This window comes from Aotus nancymaae, unplaced genomic scaffold (assembly GCF_030222135.1).
Source record: "Aotus nancymaae isolate 86718 unplaced genomic scaffold, 86718_ANA_hifiasm-v0.15.2.pri h1tg000072l, whole genome shotgun sequence".
In the NCBI taxonomy this organism is placed as follows: Eukaryota; Metazoa; Chordata; class Mammalia; order Primates; family Aotidae; genus Aotus; species Aotus nancymaae.
The window spans coordinates 2946332-2970208 of NW_026988487.1; the positions used below are offsets into that span (position 1 = coordinate 2946332).

At 39.3% G+C, this 23877-nt stretch overlaps 1 protein-coding gene and 1 pseudogene across 4 annotated transcripts in view; one reads left to right on the forward strand and one right to left on the reverse strand.

Annotated features, from left to right (window-relative positions):
- Positions 1-23877, reverse strand: part of SPOP (speckle type BTB/POZ protein) — an 86201-nt gene that overhangs the window by 25650 nt on the left and 36674 nt on the right. For 2 of the 4 annotated variants that reach the window (XM_012463485.2, XM_064367511.1), the window contains one exon: positions 11489-11539. The exons of the other annotated variants lie outside the window; for them this stretch is intronic. The gene's annotated coding sequence lies outside the window, so the exon portion shown is untranslated. The remainder of the gene's footprint in view (positions 1-11488; positions 11540-23877) is intronic. 4 annotated transcript variants of the gene reach the window in all.
- Positions 1553-21878, forward strand: LOC105724711 (nucleolar protein 56-like; annotated as a pseudogene).

The window sequence follows — 23877 nt, forward strand, 5'->3', positions numbered from 1 at the left end:
CCGCCCACCTCAGCCTCCCAAAGTGCTGGGATTACAGGCATGAGCCACTGCGACCAGCCTGTGACTCATCTCTTAAAAACTTAAGCCCATACAGGATCATATACTCATTCTGTAATAGTTTTATTTTCTTAATTATTCCCTTTGCTATAATTCTCCCAACTTTTAATCTTTAATATGTTAAGTATTTTTGGAATCTGCCTCAAATCATATGTAGAAAGAGGTATAATAAGTAACAAGATGGTTCCCAAGTTTTCTCAGCTACAGTGCAAAAAAAAAAAGTAAAAACAGGCTGGGCATGGTGGCTCATGCCTGTAATCCCAGCACTTTGGGAGGCCGAGGCAGGCAGATCACCTGAGGTCAGGAGTTCAAGACCAGTCTGGCCAATGTGGCAAAAACCCATCTCTACTAAAAATACAAAAATTAGTTGGGTGTAGTGGCGCGCTCCTGTAATCCTAGCTACTCGGGAGGCTGAGGCAGAGAATCGCTTGAACCCAGGAGGTGGAGGTGGGGGTTGCAGTAAGCCAAGATTGTGCCATTGCACTCCAGTCTGGGCGACGGAGAAAAAAAAAGTAACAACAAATCATGCAATAGTAACTCAACTCACAAATATTCACTGACTACTCAAATAATAAACAAGGAGATTAATAAACTACAGTTGCGCCTTCACAGAGTAATACTAATAAATGGAATGAGATGCTATTCCCATGGTCATAAACACTATCTTACAGGAATTTACAATTAAAGCATCTATGAAATCACAGACGAAGCTAACAGTCATATACATGGTGTGCTGTCTCACTTAAGCTAATAAACTAAGCACTGCAGTGGCATTTGGGCCTCCCTGGCTTCTGCAATTCATGATTCCATGATAACATGAACAAAAGAGGCCAAATGCTACCGTGGTCACCTCCAAGGTAGGTTTGCATTTGATGGAAAACACATACTCAAAGAACTGTTTATTTTTCCATTAACAAGTAAGTATAAATTAGCTAGTTTTACAAGTCCCAATTATCGTTAATGGCCAGAATGAAATTTCAAAATTCCTACTTTGGGACAGGGTGGCAATGAAGGTTTGATTTTATGCATTAGTTAGGAACAAAAAATTTGGCTCTGGAGAGGTGGATTATAGGCACAGCTCTACAATGAGTAATCATAAAATACTAATTTGAACTTATTTTGAAGTTAAAAAAACTTCAAACTTAGCTAACAATGAACAACTTATGAATTCTCTGAGCCCAGAGAAAGGCCAAATTTTAAAAACCAGTTTATTTTAATACCTTAATTGTTGCTACTGATCCTTGCTTCATTATTATAACCAGAAACAAGAAAATACTACTTTGATCTTGGCCATTTTTTCCCACCTATTTTGCTTCTGACTTATTTTGTAGCTATATCTTTTCCTTTCTTCTCATTTTTAAAAATCCCTAACCCCACAGTCAGTAGAACTGGAGAATCAGTCTCAGACTCTGAGGAGCTCTAACCATACAACCTGCTGGGAAGAAAATTGACTAGGACAGCACAAGTCTAATTAATTTCACTCATAGCAGGAACCATGGGCAAAGGGTTCATCAGCAAAGTAGCCTGGTGCTACATGAACTCTCTAGCACTTCATGCCAATTGCTGCAGACGACCAGCGGAAAAATATTTTAGAAAAGAGGAGATCTACCTGAGGGTTAGCGTTTGAGAAACTCCACAGTAGACAACTAAAGCCAAAATATATTGCTCCTGCCTTCAAACAAGTTAAGACAAGTCTGTCTGCATTCCCTATTAAGAAATTTATTTTCCAAAGCTTACCAAACTTTCTAGTACACTGAAACTCTGAGGCTGAACATATCTATTATATGCCACCATTCATTTTCCTGTTTACTCTATTAAATTCTGACCTGTGAGGACAGACCTCTTTGAGTTGCATCAAAAAATACACTTTAAAATATCTCTGTCAACTGTAATACTGCTTAATTTCCAATGAAGGTATTATCAGCTAGTAACTAATAGCAGTCTCTAACACATTGCCTCCTAGTGGGTATGGTAAGACCATGAAGTCATTAACCAGTTTTGATGTGACTCAAGTCAACAATACAATTTCTAACTAGAACATTAAACTTTGGAGGACAGACAGAAGGACAAACAAAAATGCATTACAGGTTGAGTATCCCTGATCCGAAAAGTTCCAAAATCCAAAAGTTTCTGAGCAATTACATGACATACTCATTGGAACACTTTGGATTTCAGATTAGGGATGCTGAACCGGTAAGCACATAATGAAACTATTCCAAAAAATCTAGAAAAATCTGAAATCCAAAACACTCTGGTCCCAAGCATTTCAGATAAGGGGATATTCAACCTGTAATGCTGTCGTGATGCACAGATCATGCACAGATCACAACTGAACCTATGGTGCATTTCTTCTCTGCCTTCTTTTATACTTAGGAACACTTCTGCTGACTCCTGTAGACTTTAAGCTCCTTAAATAGAACCTACAACTTGTTCTAACTATCCCTTACCACCTAGCACATCCTGCCTGGAACTCAATGGAATCAGTAAAATACTCTGTTGAAGGTCAGGCGCCGTGGCTCACGCTTGTAATCCCAGCACTTTGGGAGGCCGAGACAGGCAGATCACGAAGTCAAGAGTTCGAGCAGCCTGAACACCATAGTGAAACCCCTTCTCTACTGAAAATGCAAACATTAGCCAGGTGTGGTTGTGTGCGCCTGTAATCCTTGCTACTCAGGAGGCTAAGGCAGGAGAATCACCTGAACCTGGAAGGCAGAGCTTGCAGTGAGCTGAGATCCCACCACTGCACTCCAGCCTGGGTGACAGAGTGAGACTCCCAACTCAAAAAAAAAAAATCTCTGATGACTGAAACACTCATCCAGCTGCATTCAAGTTCATTAAGTTTTCTGTTTCTTTCACATACCTCTAAAACAGCCCTTTGAACAATGCTGAGTGTGTAAGATTTATAATACAATGAGAGTATTAATTTCAAAAAAATTATATTACAAAGCCAAAAACTCCCAGTCTGGTACCTCTAATCCTGGCCCTGATAAAAGTGAGTTTTTCATCCAGTGTCAAGCATATATTTATTACACAAGAGGAGAAAGACTTTTTATAATTTTCTTCATTTGAAAACACAAATCAGTAACTAATCTGAATTGAACTCTTACATAATCAGAATTCTTTCAAGACAGAAGACAAATTCCCTGTACAATAAAGAAAAATGTCTCAATAGTTTACTTTGCAGTATTTACAGAGCTAGGCTGGAACACCCTCTGAAAAGTGTTACATAGACAGCTTGTGCAGTCACTTTTCAAATCTTTCACCTATTTCCCATGGGCTTTTCTCCATCGTCAGTCTAATCTACTTATCCAGAGAATTTAAAAACATAAAATCAATCAGTTAAGACAGAGGCATGAATCTGATACATGGTATCTATGAACCAGCCTTACTTATATCCATCAGTTTTAAGATGACAGGCGTTAAGATTGTGAAGACGTTAGATTGAACCATAAAAACTGTTATCTTATATAACAAAAATAGTTGAATATCAGCAATTTCATATGGTTGAACATAATACACAGCATGTACAAGCTAGATGGCTAGGAACAAAGCTTCTTGCCAGAGAATGTTAGGGACTTTTTAAAAGCCTAACTCTCTCTCTGTTTTTTTCTAGTTTAAAGCTTTGTACAGTTTCCAAATAAAGAAAAGCCCCAGTGTCACAACTGTTTTAAACCTGAGATGTTTACATTTTCCAAAACAGAAGATGCCAAAAAGATGGATGACAATTGAAAAAAAAAACTATATGACTTTGGTATACTCATTTTTGAGAAACTAATGTGACCTAAAAGGAGCTTTTTGTTTCTTCTGTTACAGTGTGCTCAATCATATACAGCCCAGGAGGTAATCATTTCTTTCTCATTACCCCAAGGGTAGTTATAACAGGTCATCCTGACTTCTACTGTTGCAAGGTTTAAATGACTTTTGAATATTTGTTATGAGTAAACTTTCTGCAGTTCAATCTAGTCCAACAAAATACTAAATGTACTTAAAAAATATTTAGAGACACTGCTTAAAATGAAACTCAGGGTGGCCAGGTGTGGTGGCTCACGCCTGTAATCCCAGCACTTTGGGAGGCTGCGGCGGGCGGATCACAAGGTTAGGAGTTCGAGACCAGCCTGACCAACATGATGAAACCCTGTCTCTACTAAAAATACAAAAATTAGCTGGGCGTGGTGGTGAGTGCCTGTAATCCCAGCTACTTAGGAGGCTGAGTCAGGAGAATTGCTTATACTTGGGAGGGAGAGGTTGCAGTGAGTCAAGACTGTGCCACTGCACTCCAGCCTGGGCAACAGAGTGAGATCCTGTCTCCAAAAAAATAAATAAATAAATAAACAAACTCAGGGCTTCAGACAGACCTCAATCAGCAAAGGAAAGACTCAGGTTCCCTTACGTCTTTTATCAGGTTCATGCTTTGTAAAACTTTATAAATTAAAGATGCCTCTTTGTTTTCTTTCTTTTAAAATTAAAAAAAAAATTGTAGAGACAGGGTCTTGCTTTGTTGCCTAAGCTGGTCTTAAACTCCTGGCCTCAGAAAATTCTCCTGCCTTGGGATTGTAAGCATGAACCACTGTGCCCAGCCTGTTTTCATTTTTTTAATTCTTAAACACTGCATCTATAGGGGAATTTACCAATACTAAATGAATCTAGTGATCAAGAAGAAAAAAGTCAACAGCCTTACAGAAAAATGGGCAAAGAACAACCAACAGTGTACAGAAATGGAAATACCAATGGTTCTTAAACATATGAAAAGATGCTCAACTCTCATTCAAGATAAAAATGCAAATTAAATCACACATTGATTCACCCACTGAATTGGCAAAGATCAAAATGTTTGATAACACTTACCCAGGGTAAAGAAAACATTTCTGGTTGGAGTATAAATTGTTATAATCTCTGTGAAGGGCAATGTCTATCAAAGAAAAAAAATGCATATCCCCTTTGATCCAGCAATTTCACTTCTAGAAATGTATCCCTTCTGATATATTTTAAATGACAAATATAAAAGGTTTTTCACTGTGGCACTATTTATAAACACATAAAAATGGAAATAACCTAAAAGTTCATCAACAGTGGATTAAAAAAACTATGATACAGATAATGCAATAATATGCATCTGTTAAAAAAAAAGGAAGCTCTATTTTTTAATATAAAATATATATTTATTTTAACATATAGAATATCTCTGAAAAGACATAAGAGTCTATGGATGCTGGTTACTCCCATGGAAGGAAACTGGGTACACATGAGTGGGAAGAAGTCCTACTGTATTACTCTTAGTACTTTCTGAATTTTGAACCATGTAAATATATTACCTATTCAAATAGTAAATTAAAACATTTAAAAGGGAATTAGCAGCCTTTACAATTAATTTTTCCAAGTTGTTAGGAGGCTTCTACATCAGACCCACATGAGAGACAAGAAAGGAATTATTCACTGGCTTCCAATGCTATCGGAATAAAATCAACCTTTCCTCACAATCACCATGGCCTCAGCATGCCTCCCAGACCTTCTCTAATACTCTTCTCAAGCCTGATGTTTTTAGTCACTCAGGCCTTTAACTCTAATCCACAAACACATTGGGCTCTTTCCTCAGCCTAGAAAACTCTTTCTTCCCTCAGGTCTTTTTACTGCTGGGTCCTCCTTGTCAGTTAGGTCTCCAATCCAATGAAGTTACCTTCACAGAGGTCTTTCCTGACCACCCAATCTGAAGCCACTCCCACTTCTAGCCTGTTCCTCTCATCATATTACCCTATTTTATTTTCTTCCTTATTACCACTACCTGAAATTATCTTGTTTTTATTTTTTCACTTGTCTATTGTGTTCCCTACTAGAAGTTAAACTCAATGAGAATAGCATTCCCCTGTGCCTAGAATGGCATCATAACAGGCACTCAGTAAATATTTGTTCCATGAAATTTTGGTTGAAAACCTAGACTCCTGGCTGGGTGTGGTGGCTCACGCCTGTAATCCCAGCACTTTGGGAGGCCAAGGCAGGTGGATCATGAGGTCAAGAGATCGAGACTATCCTGGTCAACATGGTGAAACTCTGTCTCTACTAAAAATACAAAAATTAGCTGGGCATGGCAGCGCACGCCTATAGTCCCAGCTACTCGGGAGGCTGAGGCAGGAGAATCGCTTGAACCCAGAAGGCGGAGATTGTGGTGAGCTGAGATCGCACCATTGTACTCCAGCCTGGGTAACAAGAGGAAAACGCCGTCTCAAAAAAAAAAAGAAAGAAAGAAAAACTAGACTCCTCCTCTTTTGGGATCATTTTCCCTTAATGAGTTCTAGTTAACAAGTTAAAGTTTAGGAGCTGTTGAATGAATGTAGCTGTAGGAATCCAGATATACTTTTAAAACAATAAAACACAGCCAGTCGCAGTGGCTCAGGCCTGTAATCCCAGCACTTTGGGAGGCCGAGGCGGGCGAATCACCTGAGGTCGGGAGTTCGAGACCAGCCTGGCCAACATGGAGAAACCCCGTCTCTAGTAAAAAAATACAAAATTAGCCAGGCGTGGTGGCAGATGCCTGTAATCTAAGCTACTCAGGAGACTGAGACAGGAGAATCGCTTGAACCCAGGAGGCAGAAGTTGTGGTGAGCCGAGATCGAGCCACTGTACTTCAGCCTGGGCAACAAGAGTGAAATTCTGTCTCAAAATAATAATAATAATAATAATAAAACATTTTAAAAAGAAAACTATCAAGTCACTCCAACTTTAAGATCTTAGTCAGTCCATTACAAAACTATTTACACCCTTCCCTGCTTAAAAAATGTTTTCAAAGCCAAGAAAACAAAAGAAAAGGGAAATCTGCAAGGCTATGGGGTGAGTTGCTGAATCCACAAGACAACAGTGAGAGAAGTCCATTTCCCAGAATAAGTCGATCCTGGCTATAGACAGTACCATTACAGCAGCTGTCAGGAACCAGGTTAAACTCTAAGTTATTTCAAGTTAAATTCTTTTTTTTTTTTTTTTTTGAGACAGAGTTTCGCTCTTGTTGCCCAGGCTGGAGTGCAATGGCGAAGTCTTGGCTGACTGCAACCCTTGCCTCCTAGGTTCAAGTAATTCTCCTGCCTCAGCCTCCCAAGTAGCTGGGAATACAGGTGAGCACCACCATGCCCAGGTAATTTTTGTATTTTTAGTAGAGACGGGTTTCACCATGTTGACCAGACTGGTCTCGAACTCCTGACCTCACGTGACCCACCCATCTTGGCCTCCTAAAGTGCTGAAATTACAGGCGTGAGCCACCACATTTGGCCTCAAGTTAAATTCTATATATTATAATAAAATTCCAATATATTGATTGAGGGAAATCCTTAGCCTCTACTTAGATTTGATCTATTATTTTTATATCTGACACTGGGTTTGATTCTGGATGTATGGAGAAAAGATAATTAACATTTATTAAATACAGACCAGTGTAAATATCTATAAATGTAAAAACATGTCTAGGTGTGTAAACTAAATTTTTTCTATACCAGGCTAAGATGTACAACACATTTCTGGCACAGCCAAGTATTTCTCTAATTAAGAGCTGAATTGCTTTGTAACTGTTGTATATAAGGAAAACCTAGAAACGAGCATAGTATTATGTGTTCAAGTCAGTACCTGTAAGATTTTCCCAGTTTACAGATATTTCTTAGGTAAGTATAGATTCTAAAATGATTTTGAGGATTAGATATGCACTTGTACATAAAAGGCTATTTCTCCTTCTCCTCAAGCTAAGTGTTATAAAATAATTTTACAGAAATGCCTAGCTAGTAAGGCTCATCTAGATAGATAAAGTCAAGCTGAAGACAAACTAGAAGGTACATGACTCTCAAGTCACTAAACCCAATAGGATAACAACAGAATGCTCTGACTCCCAAGCCTCAGTGTGTGCTGGTAGTTTACGGGCTTACTGCTCTTCTTACAGTTTATAACTAACTACAAACTGTCCTTATCCCCAAGGAGACCTTAGCATCCAGCTCAAAGGTTAAAATATGGAATAATTCTCACTTTGGATGGAACTTTTCCAGTTAGCAAAAAAAATCAAAAAAGCAGAAAATGTATTGCCAAGTTAAGTTAGGGCAGGGGGACTATTCCCTTACCCTAGAAACTGTCCACTATGTAAGTTATTGATATAAACATATTAGCATAATTATCTATCCCAAAAATATGTCCAGGGAGAATGTAATGCATCACTGCTGCAAATGTAGAACTTTGTCCTAGAAAGGGGAAGATGTCACTCAACCACCTTGCAGGACTGCAATTCCTTGGATCTTAAAAAGACTTCTTGTATTTTTGTTTTGCTTTTAATTTAGGCACAAAAGATTCCTGAGCTAAACACATCCACATAACAGCATCAGAGGAAAAAATTCCTCTGTCTCCATTTGGATGGAGGATCCAGCAGAATAAAGAATGACCACAACAGGCCAGGTGCGGTGGCTCATGCTTGTAATCCCAGCACTTTGGGAGGCCGAGGCGGGCGGATCATGAGGTCAGGAGATCAAGACCATCCTGGCCACGTTGAAACCCCATCTCTACTAAAATACAAAAAAAAAAAATTAGCCAGGTGTGGTGGCACACGTCTCTAGTCCCAGCTACTCAGGAGGCTGAGGCAGGGGATTCGCTTGAATCTGGGAGACAGAGGTTGCAGTGAGCCCAGATCGCACCACTGCACTCCAGCCTGACGAAAAGAGCAAGACTCCGTCTCAAAAGAAAAAAAAAAAAAGGAATGGCCGCAACAAGCACCGATTTCACAAGGTCTAGGTTAATACCATCAGGTGACGTGCTGCTGCTGTTAATTATGGAACCACTGCTAGGAAGAAAAACTCCCCCACAGCTGCTAACAAAAAGCAGATAGGGTTCCACACTGGGAAATACCTGAAGTGGAAGGACAGGAATCTGAATCAGGAAACAAACCTGATTATAAAGGAGCTATTTCACTTCAAAGTAGGTCTCAATTCCAAAAGAGAACATCTTTAGAAATGAAGTCAGAAACACAAAAGCAATCAATCAACAATTTCTCCATTCTCACAAATTAGAATCACGTGTTGATTCCACTGAATGGCTTGGGCACAAATCTCTAGGGCCACAAAGAGTGAACTTGGGAAAGATGAAGATTTTAACACCTCCCACATGTTATCAAAGATTCCTCCTCTAGGTTGAGAAGATTTACTTATTCTAAAGAAGAGCTGAAAAAGAATCAGAAAAGGAGGAACAAGGAAAAGCCCTATGATAAGATGATTCCATTTATTATATAGGTTAATATTCTCACAGCTGTTTTGAGATTTTAGCAGTTATAGCCTATCTCCCGCTCCCCTCAATTATGACTATGAAGAACCTTATAAAATCTAAATGGTAGACAGATGAAAGAGCTGGCCCTAATACTATTTAAGCAAGTCCAATCTGCAAGGAATTCGAAAACAGAAGAGTCATCTCATGAAACAAATAGAGGTTATGTAACCCCAGAGAGTCCCCTGGCTTTTAGAGAAGCCAAATTCAACAGGCAGTTCTCTTTGGCCATCTACTTCAGCCAAGCCATTTAAAAATATTTCTTGCTAACATGATTTGGCTATGTAAGGGACCCAAGGAATGAATATCAGAGAAAGTCTAATTAGTCTTCGGGCATACAATTTGGAATAAATTCATTAAATTGCAGACTGAAAAGGCCCACCTGCTCCAGAGGATTTGGTCTCCTTCAAGGACAACTAATTACGTTCAGCATTAACTATTATTATCCAGCAGTACAGAATTCAGTATTCCCATGAGACATTTTTCTTCCTGAAAGGCACCTAGACCTCCTTCCAACTATGAAAAAGAGAGGTATATGTATGTTTTTAATCTTCTCCTTTACGGTATTAACTAAAAAAACCAGACTACTATTTACATAGCCTTACCTAGAAACAATCTGCAGAAAATAAATTCCCTCTTCTTCCAACATTATTAAAAATAAGCGAAATTCTATGTTAATGTTACAGTTCTAAGTAAACGAAATGGAACAAAGGATGGGCAGGAAGTTCTCAGTTTTAAATGTTCATTCCAAAATTCATGACTCAAGGAAAAAGTAAAACCACATAGGCAGACAAAATAGGGAAAGTTAGACAGAATGTCTGTCTTAACAGAATTTCCTGGCTCCTGATAATCTGTGTCAGAATTTAAAAGATTAAAATGCAGTAATACCTATTTAACCCAACAAGACTCTGACAAAACATACGCAAGCTTTGGAGGCAAAAGTCTCACACTACAAAGTAAAAGTTTTAAGATGCTACACAAAATGGTAGAGAGTTTTTTTCTGTAAGTTACCCAGAGAGAAATGATCTCCGAGGTGCAATACACAAAGGCAACTTATTCAAAATCAAACTCCTTTTATAGAGTAAAATGAAGCCTACAAATTTCTTTAAGGTATCCCTTTTCTTTTTTTTTTTTTTTTTGAGATGAAGTCTCACTCTGTGACCCAGGCTGGAGTGCAGTGGCACGACCTCAGCTCACTGCAACTTCTGCCTCCCAAGTTCAAGTGATTCTCCCACCTCAGCCTCCCCAGTAGCTAGGATTACAGGCATGTGCCACCATGTCTGGCTAATTTTTGTATTTTTAATAGTGACGGGGTTTCTCCTAAAAAATGATCCACCCACCTTGGCCTCCCAAAGTGCTGAGATTACACGCATGAGCCACTGCGCCCAGCCTTTTTTTTTTTTTTTTTTTTTTTTTAAAGACAAGGTCTTGCTCTGTTGCCCAGGCTGGAATGCAGTGGCACAATTATGGCTCACTGCAGCCTACACCTCCTGGTATCATATTATCCTCCACCTCAGTCTCTGGAGTAGTTGGGACTACAGGCATGTGCCACCACACCTGGCTAATTTTTATAATTTTTGTAGAGATGGGTTTTCACCATGTTGGCCAGAATGGTCTTGAACTCCTGAGCTCAAGCAATCATCCTGCCTCAGCCTCCCAAAGTGCTGATATTAAAGGCATCAGTCACCATGCACAGCCTTCCTGAAGAACTTCTCTAGGAGGAAAAATAATCTGATCCTAAGTTTTCCATATCATATATTATCAACCATTGATTAAAAATTTAAATTCAAACATCATTTCTCCCCTCTACCATTAGTGTAAATTCTTATCCTATATCTAGAAATCACCAGAGAAGATCAGAATAAATAGTTCTGGCTTACTCCAGGTAAGAATATTTAGAATAAGACTTTTTTTGAAGCCACTTATGAATAATGTTTATTTAACACTGTAATTATTCTTATTTTAAAAAGAAAATCTTACATGCTTACCTTATATGACTTTAACTTTTTAACTTTACCTATCATTTGCACTAAAATGAAACAGTAGATTATACTCAAGAGGTATATTTTTAAAAGTCATGGTAAATATTTTTATGCATTTCATTGCTTTTTCCCACATGATTAAACTATATTTAAAATAAAACTATGTAAAAACTCACCAAGTTAAGTCAGTAGAAAAACTCTAATTTGTCTTGTCTAACAGGAAATCTCTGTTGGAAATAGAGAAGATGAATCAGACTTAACTAAATTCTGAATCTCATACAAGTCTTTACTTACTTTGTCTATTCCTAAAAGGGAAAAATCTCACAAAAGCAGGTGATACATTTGCAAAGAAATGGTAAAAATTTACTAGCCAAAATTACCATTCTTAGGCCAAGGCGAGTGGATCACTTGAGGCCAGAAGTTTGAGACCAGCCTGGCATCATGGCAAAACCCTGCCTCAACTAAAAATACAAAAAATTAGCCAGGCCAGGAGTGGTGACTCACGCCTGTAATCCCAGCACTTTGGGAGGCCAAGGTGGGCAGATCACAACGTCAAGAGATCAAGATCATCCTGGCCAACATGGTGAAACCTCATCTCTACTAAAAATACAAAAATTAGCCAGGCATGGTGGTGCGTGCCTGTAGTCCCAGTTACTTGAGGGGCTGAGGCACAAAAATTGCTTGAACCCAGTGGGAAGGGGTGGGGTGAAGGTTGCAGTGAGCCGAAATCGTGCCACCACACTCCAGTCTGGGTGACAGAGTGAGACTCTCAAAAAAAAAAAAAAAAACCATTCCTTTATCGCATCACTGGCTCTGAATGCTCTATTTCTTAGTCATCTCTAAAAAAAAAAAAGATTATGCTTAGAAATGGAAGTCAGAAAAATCCAAGCTAGTTCTTTCTGAGATGAAGTCTTGCTCTTTCACCCAGGCTGAAGTGCAATGGAGTGATCTCAGCTCATGGCAACCTTCACCTCCCAGGTTCAAGCAATTCTCCTGCCTCAGCCTCCCAAGTAGCTGGGATTACAGGTGACCGCCACCATGCCTAGCTATTGTATTTTTAGTAGAGATGGGGTTTCGCCATGTTAGCCAGGCTGGACTTGAACTCCTGACCTCAGGTGATTCGCCAGCCTCTACCTCCCAAACTGCTGGGATTACAGGCATGAGCCACTGTGCCCAGCCCCAAGCTGGTTCTTCTAATAAACTGGCCTATGAGTGCAGCAAAAATGAAGTAAGTGACTTGTCCTGTACAAGAATGATCATTGTTGCCAGCTTTCTCTTTTGCAAAATGCTTAAAGAATTACTATAATTTTTGTATTTGTAGTAGACGGGGTTTCACCATCTTGGTTAGGCTGGTCTTGAACTCCTGATCTTGTGATCCACTTGCCTCAGCCTCCCAAAGTGCTGGGATTACAGGTGTGAGCCACCGTGCCTGGCCAAGTTTGTATGTAAAACATCTTTTTAAAGAAGTGCTCTATGGGTAAACTGCACCAAAGCAAGACACATTTAAACAAAGGCATGTATCCTATGATTTTCTGTTTGTTTCTTTGTTTAGAGACAGAGTCTCACTATGCTGCCTGGGCTGGAGTACACTGGCTATTCACAGATCTGATCATAGTGCACTACCTCAGCCTCCTATCTCAGGAGCAGTGGGGACTATAAAGGCACACCCCACCATGGCTGGCCCTATGGTTTTAATAAATAACTGTGACAATGAGATGCAGAATAGTGGACACTAAAGACTGGATTAATACTGATTATACAAGGCAGAGAAAGAGGTTCCTGTTGAAGACTGGAGAAATAGCTAAGCAACACCAACCCCTGATAATCTACCATATCCTACAAAGTAACCCAAAACAGAAACAGGGATAAGAGAAGTAGTAATGCTTCTAGGAATCTAACATAGGCAGAAAATTCCAGTGCTATTATTTCCTTTTGTGGGAAAATAAAGTATTGCATAAATCATGGGTAAGTGATTCCTTAAAAACAGAATCTCTTCCTGAAAATGTAAACACCAACTTTAGTACACTGGTACAAATAAACTTCTCTTAGATTATAATATGTTTTGGTAAACCGAGTCCAGCTACTATCAGTAAATGAATGAGCCACCACCAAAAACTGTGCTAAATGAGTGATGCTAAAGCAGGGCAGTTTTAATAGATACTATAAAATAAATTCACTTGAGGTCAGGAGTTTGAGGCCAGCCTGACCAACATGGTAAACCCCATCTCTACTAAAAATACAAAATTAGCTAAGCATAGTGATGGGCACCTGTAATCCCAGTTACTTGGGAGGCTGAGGCTGGAGAATTGCTTGAACCTGGGAGGCAGAGGTTGCAGTGAGCAAAGACTGAGCCACTCACTCCAGCCTGGGCAACAGAGCGAGATTCCATCTCAAAAAAAAAAAAAAAAAAAGCCCTTAAAAATCCCACGTAGTTCAGTTAGTAGCAGCAGGAGTCAGGCTGAATTCATGCAACAAATATTTACTGAGTACCAATTGCAGGGCATTCTTTGGGACACAATGGTAAAAGAAACAGACAAGGTTCCTGACCCTCTGAGGACAGAAAAATAGAATGCCATTAAGTGACTATGGCAGAAGGTATCAACCAACTCTAACAAATGAAAATGAACAGCTGTGATTCTTAAAGCAGAAACCAATACCTTTAATTCATTACTCTCCAATTTTTTTTTTTATAAGTTTAAGGTTTTGGTTTCTCAAAATTTAAAACGTCTGACAATATAGGTAAGGGCTAGAACAGGTTGGCAGGAGAACAAACTGGTACCACCATTTTGGAAAATAGTTTATTATCTAATAAGACTGAAGATTCTGCAATTCTGTGGTAAGTATATGGCCTAGAGAAACTTCTGTACATATTCGAAACAGCACTGTTCATTAACAGCCAAAAACAAGAAACAATCCAAGTGTCCATGAACAGTAGAATGAATACATAAATTGTGGTATATTCATATAACAGAATGCTATATGGCAATGAAATCAAACTACAGTTCTATATAGCAATATGAACAAAAGTTATGAACATATATATTGTTAGCTTCTTCCTGAAAGATGACATAAAAATATAAAAATGACATATTGTATTATTCCAATTTATACAAAGTTTAAAAACAGACAAAACTACATTATATTGGTTTAGAATGAATCCTAGGTAGTAAAATCATAAAGAAAAATAGGGATATGATTATCACACATGTCAGAACAGCAGTTACTTCTGAGCAATGGTATAGGTTATAATCTAGAAGGGAGACACAGCAGGCTTCTTCCAGGTGCTGGCAATGATACATTTCTAGGTCTAACTGGTGGTTGCATAGGTATTTGCCTTTTGTAATTAATCCTTAAACTATACATTAATGTTTTGTGTATTTTTCTGTTGTATTTCATGATAAAAATGTTCAACCCAGGCATGGTGGCTCACACCTGTAATCCCAGCACAGTGAAAGGCTGAGGAGGGCAGATCACTTAAAATCAGGAGTTCAAGACCAGCCTGGCCAACACAGTGAAACCCCATCTCTACTAAAAATACAAAAAAAAATTTTGCCAGATGTGGTGGCACACACCTGTAATTCCAGCTACTTGGGAGGCTGAGGTGGGAAGATCGCTTGAACTGGGGATGTGGAGGTTGCAGTGAGCTAAGATGGTGCCATTACACTCCAGCCTGGACGACAGTGAGACAGTGTCTCAAAAAAAAAAAAAAAAAACCATTCAAAGCATACCTTATTAAAATAACCTAACAAAGTAATCTCTATGTAGCCTCCAATGATATGTAAGTGTGAGTACATCTTGCACATAATACATTTAAAAAAAAATACAATTTAGGATGAGAAGTCAATAATAAAGCAGGGCCATCCAGGAATAAATATCTATAGGCAGGATTTTCTATTACTTTATTTCAATTTAAATGCCATATCTAAGATCTCTATTTCAGGGAAATTTTCTGTACTGACATAAAGGTTTAAATCTACATATGACTACCACCAGGAACCATTAGTTAATCCTCAAGTTATTTTGAGACAAAATCATCTGAAAATGCAAAGCCAAGACACAAGTATTTTTTGGTTTTACTAGTTTAATCATGGCCTCTGATGGAACCTCCAATAAAATCCCAACTCCCTCTGAGTGAAAGCCTTACGATGGCCAAAAGGGTCCTGCACAATCTGGACACGATTACCTCTCTGGCCTCATTTCCAACTACGTTTTCCTGATCTCACTATGTACCAGCTACAATGCCCTTCTTTGTTGTGGTTTCTCTGAATAGGCCCATTCCTGCCTTGGGGCTTTGTACTTGTCATTTTCCGTCTGAATAAGTCTTCCCCTAGATGTTCTCAGGGCACACTCTTTAACCATTGCTAAGACTTTCCTTGTCACTATCTCTGGGAGGTCTTCCCTGACAACCTTAAAAATGAATTATTGGCTACGTATGGTGGCTCACACCAGTAATCCTAGCACTTTGGGAGGCTGAGGTGGGTGGATCACTTGTGGTCAGGAGTTCAAGACCAGCCTGGCCAACATGGTGAAATCCCATCTCTACTAAAAACACAAAAATTAGCTAAGCATGGTGGTGCACACCTGTAGTCCTAGCTACTCAGGAGGCTAAGGCAGGAGACTAGCTTGAACCTGGGAGGCAGAGGTTGCAGTGAGCCAAGATTGCACCACTGCACTCCAGCCTAGATGACAGAGCAAGACTCCATCTCAAAAAAAAAAAAAAAAAAAAGCAATTCCCTCCCCTAGCAGCCACAATCCTATTCTTGTTTCATCAATTTTTTTCTATAGCACATAAAGTCAAGCACATAAAGTCATCTACCATCCTGTATCTTTTTACAATCTGTCTTCTCTAACTGGAAAATAAGCTCTACCAAGGCAGGTTCTTGTCGTTTTGCTGCTGCACCCAGACAGTGTCTGGCACATGGAAGGCCACAAATCCTTATTTAATAAATGACTGAATTAATGTTTTCTTTTAGATTCCTGTGCTTGAAAGATCAGACAGTAACTCTATAGTTAAAAAACCAAAACAAAACAAACAAAAAAACCCACCAGTTTCCTCTCTCTGTATGTCAAATTAACAAAGTTTATTTTACTAACATGTTTCAGGTTTATGCACTTACTAATAAGTCAGAGTTAAGACTTCTAAAAAGTTGATACAAACAGAACTATATTTTCCCTTTAACAAATGTGTAATATTGGCCAGGTGCAGTGGCTCATGCCTGTAATCCCAACACTTTGACAGGCTGAGGTGGGTGGATCACCTGAGGTCAGGAGTTTAAAACAGGTCTGGCCAATATTGTGAAACCCCATTTCTACCAAAAATTACAAAAATTAGCCAGGTGTGGTGGTGGGCACCTGTAGTCCCAGCTACTACTCAAGAGGCTGAGGCTGGAGAATCACTTGAACCTGGGAGGGAGACAGAGGTTGCAGTGAGCCAAGATCATGCCACTGCACTCCAGCCTGGGTGACAGAGAGACTCCGTCTCAAAAAAAAAAAAAAAAGGAAAGTTATTTATATTATTTTTGACTCCAACAAAAGCAATAAAGGCTTCTGTTGCATATCCAGATGAAATATCCCAAGAGGGTAACCACAGTTAGAAAAATAATGATTTTTTACTTAGGAACTAAAAAAAGTTCTATAGCAGTTTCCAGAGTGGAAGGGAAAACAAACTCTATGGTGTTAGTGTTCCATATAAGAGCATAATTTTCTTCTAAAGAAAGATTTAAGATAGGAACATTTCTCTGCAGCATAAAATGTGGGATTGATGTGACAAAGAGCAGGTAAACAATTCCATTCAAACTTGGTGACTACAATGGCAAAGGAAAGATAATTCACTAAATAGAAGTGCCTACTACTGGGTGACATGACAGATACTCCAGAATATACATACAGTGCTTGTAGTTTGGATGAAATACATCATCTATGTTAAAGCTGGTTAAGCCTAGATCCAAAGGTTACTTTCCAACCACAATACTTATTACCTACCTGAACCAAACCCTAAGACAAGAACAGATCTGAGAGAAAACACACAGATATCTAATATTCTAGTTCTATTTATTACTCTGATTTCTATCTGAAGGTCTTATTCGTTGTCTTAAAAAAAATACTCAGCACACAAATTCTCAAACTCTTAAAGATAGTTGATATATTCATGAGACAGGTGGCTGCCCAAAGTACTTGTTAAGAAAGGAAGTCCTACTCAAACACTTGCAGCAGGCAGAGTGTGTTATTAGAGAAGAGTAACAGTTTTCATTTGTAACACTTCAGGATTCCAAGTGCTCAAAGCTCTGAATAGGAGCCAGGTTTAAAGGGTGAAAAAAACAGGGAGCATAAAAATTAAAAATATACTCAACCTCACAATAATGAATAAAAGCATAGTGGATTAGACTCCAGAAAAAATTTATAAATGAAAACTACTGGTAATTGAAACATATGGTCTTCAAACAAAATTTAAATGTAATAATTCTAATCAATTATCAACGTGAAGACATATTTTTTAAACGCTTCCTTTGGCTAAGAATGCTTCAAGAAATCCTTCTATAAATATCAGCTATGTCTGGATCACACTGAACTCATAAAGTAACATAAGAAGTGCATAAACTGGATTGGAGATCACTAAACAGTCACACACTCAGCAGAAAGAAAGTATTCTAGGAGTTAAAAAGTAGTAAAAGAAAGCTTGTAAGAGTAATAAAAGGTGAGCAGTTACTGAAGCTTATTTTAAAAAAAAACAGTTAATAACTTGAGACAATAGAAATGCAAAATATTAAAATGCAAAGCTGGCCAGGCGTAGTGGCTCACACCTTGTAATCACAGCACTTTGGGAGGCCAAGGCAGGAGGATCACTTGAGCTCAGGAGTTCAAGACCAGCCTAGGCAACATAGTGAGACCCCGTCTCTAAAAAAATTAATTAAAATAAAATTCGAAGTTGCAAAATTTATCAGATTCCAAAAAGAATCTATGCAGAAGAAAATTTCACAGCCTCTTGTTTTCTGATAAAAAAGGACCCTTATTCAAAGTATGGACGGTTTTCCTCATCCCTCTCCCTCCCTCAAATAATGACTATAAATACTTAAAGCATTGGACCCAGTGGGAGAACTTGAATAATAAAACAGTTTAGGACAAAAGCAAACCATTGAAACAAAAGAAGAGAAGGCAGAAGAAGAAGAAGATGATGAGGACAAAGACGAGAAAAGATATGTACAAGGTTGTTCACCAGTTGTCTATAATGTAACGAGGAACAAAAGGAAAACGATTTAAATATCCATCAAAGGGACTGTGGAAAAACTGTGAAATATTCATAGTATAATAAAAACAAGAGCTAAAATGGGAGACCTAGATCTGAATCTACCAACATGTACAGATTTTAGAAAACAAGAATGAAAATAAGAGTGCTGTAGAATTTATATATAAATATATATAGGTATGCACATACTCACACATACATATATAATTTATTGTCTAAAAATTAAATACATAAAGCAATACACTTTCATACACACACACATACATATACATCTACATTGCACTGGAATGATACACACTGAATTCAGGGCAATACGCTGTCTCTGGGAGTGAAGGTTGAAAACAGAATTGAGTGTGTAAATAAAGAAAACTTTAGCTGACAGTGTCACAGTCTCTTTGGCTTTTTTTTAAGCTTTTCAAATTGATGAATTCAGCATAAATGGTTAATTAGAAAAGCTAAAGACTGCTTAACAACTTGTGATATAAAGAGAAAAAAAGCTAAAGAAAAAAACTCAGAACAATATTTAAATAGATACTAAAACAGCCTAAATCAACCCAAAAAGAACCAATGAATTCAGTCCAGATCATCTCACTAATGAAAATCCTGTGTTGGTAAATATTTTTCCTATAGCATTATACAGCACTGGGGTTGCTTAAGCAGAGAAAGCGACTGACTTCATATATGTCAGTAAGAAAACACATCTTAAATAAAAATAATGTTCATAGTAGTGTTCATAGTAATCCAACACATCTTCAAAGAGACCATAAATCCTTATTATTTTGCCTTAATTTTATTTATTCCTCTAAGAACCAACCTCTCTTTTAATCATCTCACATTTTAGTACCTGAAACTCAAAGACAGATTATAAAAAGAACACTTGAGACTCTTTTGCCTTCTTGAATTGATTTAAGCCTTTTTTCCCTTCTTTCAAATGTTTTTCCTCCTTCTTCCTTTACTTTTCCCATCTCTAACCAGTTGTTTGTTTTGTTCTTTTTTTCCTTCCATTCTCTCACTGACCAACAGTTGCTTTTAACTGCTAGGTAGCTCTGGCATGTTTATATTTTTCACTTCTTAAAGAAAAAGATGCTTCCACTCCACAGCCCAAAAGTCAAAAAAACTCACATAAAAAGTACTAACCATATTTTGCTGCCTTTCCTTTCTGTATTATGGCTAGGAATAAAGCTCTAATTACCAAATAAGAGAGCAAAATTAAACTTACCTGTACATTTTATCATCTTTATAGCATTTAAATTTATCCAGGGTCCTTTGTTTAACAAGTCGCTTTAGTTAGGAATTATAAGGCCACTTAGAATAGGCCACTACAGTTGAGCACTATAGTCTAGTGGAAACTATAACCTCAAGATTCATAGTAGAGGAACAACCTAGACTGGGGGCATTGGCTCATCCCTTTAGTCCCAACACTCTGGGAGGCCAAGGCAGGCAGATTACTTGAGGTCAGGAGTTCCAGACCAGCATGGCCAACATGGTGAAACCTCGTCTCCACTAAAAATACAAAAATTAGCCTGGCATAATGGTGCAGGCCTGTAATCCCAGCTACTTGGGAGGCTGAGGCATGAGAACTGACTGAACCTGGGAGGCAGAGGCCACAGTGAGCCGAGATCATGCCACCGCACTCCAGCCTGGGCAACAGAGTGAGACTCTGTCTCAAAAAAAAAAGAGAGAGAGAGAGGAGAGAAACAAACTCTGCATTTCTACCCCCAACCTCCTTTAAAAGGATTTCCAAGGTCCTTCTCATTTAAATGCTTTAAGCTATATTAACCACTCCCTCATAAGCAGTATTCAACGTTTCACAGTCTTCAAAGTACTCTGACATTTATGATCTTATTTGGGATTTTCAACGGCTCTGTGAGGCACACAGAACAAGTATTTTACAAATAAGGGAACAGAAGCTCAGAGTTCCGATTTGCTGTGGTCACATGGCCATTAATGGGCTTGAGTTCAGAACACAGTCTTTTAACTCCTAAACCAACACTTTGGAATTCCTTTGGGGTGACTCTTAGAGCAGGTATGGTCTTTTATTCAACATGTAGAACAGGAAAAACAGCTGAGAAAGATAAGCATATTCCCTAGCTTTCGGTTCCAATTTCATTTTCAAGTGGCAACTCCGTATGAAAGTATGGTCTTTTGGCTGGGCGAGGTGGCTCATGCCTGTAATCCCAGCACTTTGGGAGGCCTCGGCGGGCACATTGCCTGAGCTCAGGATTTCCACACCACCCTGGGCAACATGGTGAAACCCTGTCTTTACTAAAAAATACACAGACAAAAAAAATTAGCCAGGCATGGTGATACACGCCTGTAGTCCCAGCTACTCGGGAGGCTGAGGCAGGAGAATCACTTGAGCCCAGGAAGTGGAGGTTGCAGTGAGCCAAGATTGCACCACTGTACTCCAGTTTGAGCTATAGAGTACGATACCATCTCAAAAGAGGCCGGGCGTGGTGGCTCACGCCTATAATCCCAGCACTTGACTTCATATATGTCAAGTGGGAGTCCAAGGTGGGAGGATCACGAGGTCAAGAGATTGAGACCATCCTGGCCAACATGGTGAAACCCTGCCTCTATTAAAAATACAAAAAAATTAGCTGGGCGTGGTGGCATGCACCTGTGGTTCCAGCTACTCGGGAGTCTGAGGCAGAAGAATCGCTTGAACCCAGGAGGTGGACGTTGCAGTAAGCCGAGATTGTACCACTGCACTCCAGCCTGGCAACAGAGCAAGACCGCATCTCAAAAAAAAAAAAAGAAACAGGAGAAGAAACGCTTAAAGAAGGAAAAGAAACAGCTGGCTGCACTTGCCCTCGCATCTTCAGAAAACAGCAGTAGTACTCCAGAGGAGTGTGAGGAGGCAAGTGAAAAACCCAAAAAGAAGAAAAAAACCAAAAGCCCCAGGAGGTTCCTCAGGAGAATGGAATGGAAGACCTGTCTACTTCTTTCTCCAAACCCAAGAAAAAGAAATCTTTTTCCAAGGAGGAGTTGATGAGTAGTGATCCTGAAGAAACCACTGGCAGCCCCAGTCTTCCCAAGAGGAAGAAATGATCACCCAAGGAGGAAACAGTTAATGACCCCGAAGAGGCAGGCAACAAAAGTGTCTCCAAGAAAAAGAGGAAATTCTCCAAAGAGGAGCTGGTCAGCAGTGGACCTGAGAGGCTACTAGCAGCAAGAACAGCTCCAAGAAGAAGAAAAAGTTCCGTAAAGAAGCCCAAGAAGATTAGAATGCAAATGGACATTCTCTGGGAGGCGGGGCGTACCATAGCCCAAGGTGACATTCCCCACCCTGTGTCCTGTTCCCCAATAAAAACAAACACACACACACACACAAAAAAAGAAAGTATGTTCTTTTGTTCTAATGAATTTGGAGCACCTCAGCAAATTAATGGAGACCTTAGCACATCATTAATGAGTTTGTGCCTACTTCCATGACTGGATCCTAGGAACAAATCTCATGTTGTATTTTTTTTATTTTAATTTTTTTTTTTAATTTCTTGAGTTAGAGATGGAGTCTCTGTCGCCCAAGCTGGGGTGCAGTGGTGCAATCTCGGCTCACTGCAACCTCTGCCTCCCAGGTTCAAGTGATTCTCCTGCCTCAGCCTCCAGAGCAGCTGGGATTACAGGTGTGCGCCACCACACTCGGCTAATTTCTGTATTTTTAATAGAGATGAGGTTCCATCTTGTTGGCCAGGTTGCTCTCAAACTCCTGACCTCAAGTGATTCATGTGCCTTGGCCTCCAAAAGTGCTGGGATTACAGACGTGAGCCACTGTGCCTGGCCCTCCTATGTTGCAATTATTTTAGAATGACTTTTCATGCTTTAGCACCTAATTATCATTCATTTTTTTCAAATAAAGTGCCTACTGTTCTAACATGTCAGAGTAATTTTTCTAGTCTAAGTTTTCAAGAAACCAGGGTCTTTCTCCACAGCTATCTTTTTCTTCTTTGCCACAAACTTACATAATTAAAAAGCACAATTTCTACCATTCTTTAATTATATTCATTGCAGGTGTCTAACATGACTAAAATACTAACTGGTATCTCTTCAACTCAACTGCTTAAGCTAAAAAACCCTATCTTTTCCTATCCTCTTTATCAGCAAATCCTGTCAGCTGTTCTGCTCCTCAGTGGATCCCACATTTATCCATTTCTGTCCAAGCCAGACTTTTCTCACCTGAATGGTTACTGGTTTCTAATTGATCTCCCAGCTTCCTCTGTAGCCCAATTTATGTATTCTCCACATAGTAGCCACAGTGAGCTTGTTTTTTTTCTTCTTTTTTTGAGACGGAGTCTCGCTCTGTCACCCAGGCTGGAGTGCAGTGGCACGATCTCCGCTCACTGCAACCTCCGCCTCCCCAGTTCAAGCAATTCTCCTGCCTCAGCCTCCCAAGTAGCTGGGACTACAGGCATGTACCATCACACCCAGCTAATTTTTAGTATTTTTAGTAGAGACTGAGTTTCTCCTAACCTCGTGATCTGCCCACCTTAGCCTCCCAAAATGCTGGGATTATAGGCGTAAACCACCACGCCTGGCCAACACAGTGAGCTTTTAAAATGTAAATCCAGATATCCTCCCTTCACTCAACCACACTTAAAATTCAGGCTCTTGGCTGGGCACAGTAGCTGTGATCCCAGCACTTTGGGAGATCGAGGCGGGTGGATCACCTGAGGTTGGGAGTTTGAAACCAGCCTGAACCAACATGAGAAAACCCATCTCTACTAAAAAAAAAAAAAATACAAAATTAGCTGGGTGTGGTGGCACATGCCTGTAATCCCAGCTGAGGCAGGAGAATCGCTTGAATCCAGGAGGCAGAGGTTGCAGTGAGCTCAGATCTCCCCATTGCACTCCAACCTAGGCAACACGAGTGAAGCTCTGTCTCAAAAAAAAAAAAAAAAAAAAAAATTAAAGCTCTTTATCTGAACCTACAGTGTCCTATAAGAGCTGGCCCATTATACCAAATTTATCACTTACCACTCTCCCTTATCACTAACTTTACTCCAAACACACTTGGTTTTATTTCTACAAACAAGCCAAGATTGTTTCCATCTTAGGGTCTTTGTATTCTTCCCTCAGACTGAAAGACACTTTTTCTAGATCTTCACATTGCTTCTTATTAATTAGGTCTTCTCTGACCACAGCCAAAAGGAGTAGCTCTACTCCTACCCCTGCTATGAATTTGTTTCATGAGACTTAATCTTCTACACTATCTACAGTCTATAGCCTGATCATCTGGGTGCACGTATAATAATCACATGTGGTCCTTCAGGGCTGAGACTCAGAACCTTGACTAATGGGGGCTCTGCTGAGTGAATGCCCATT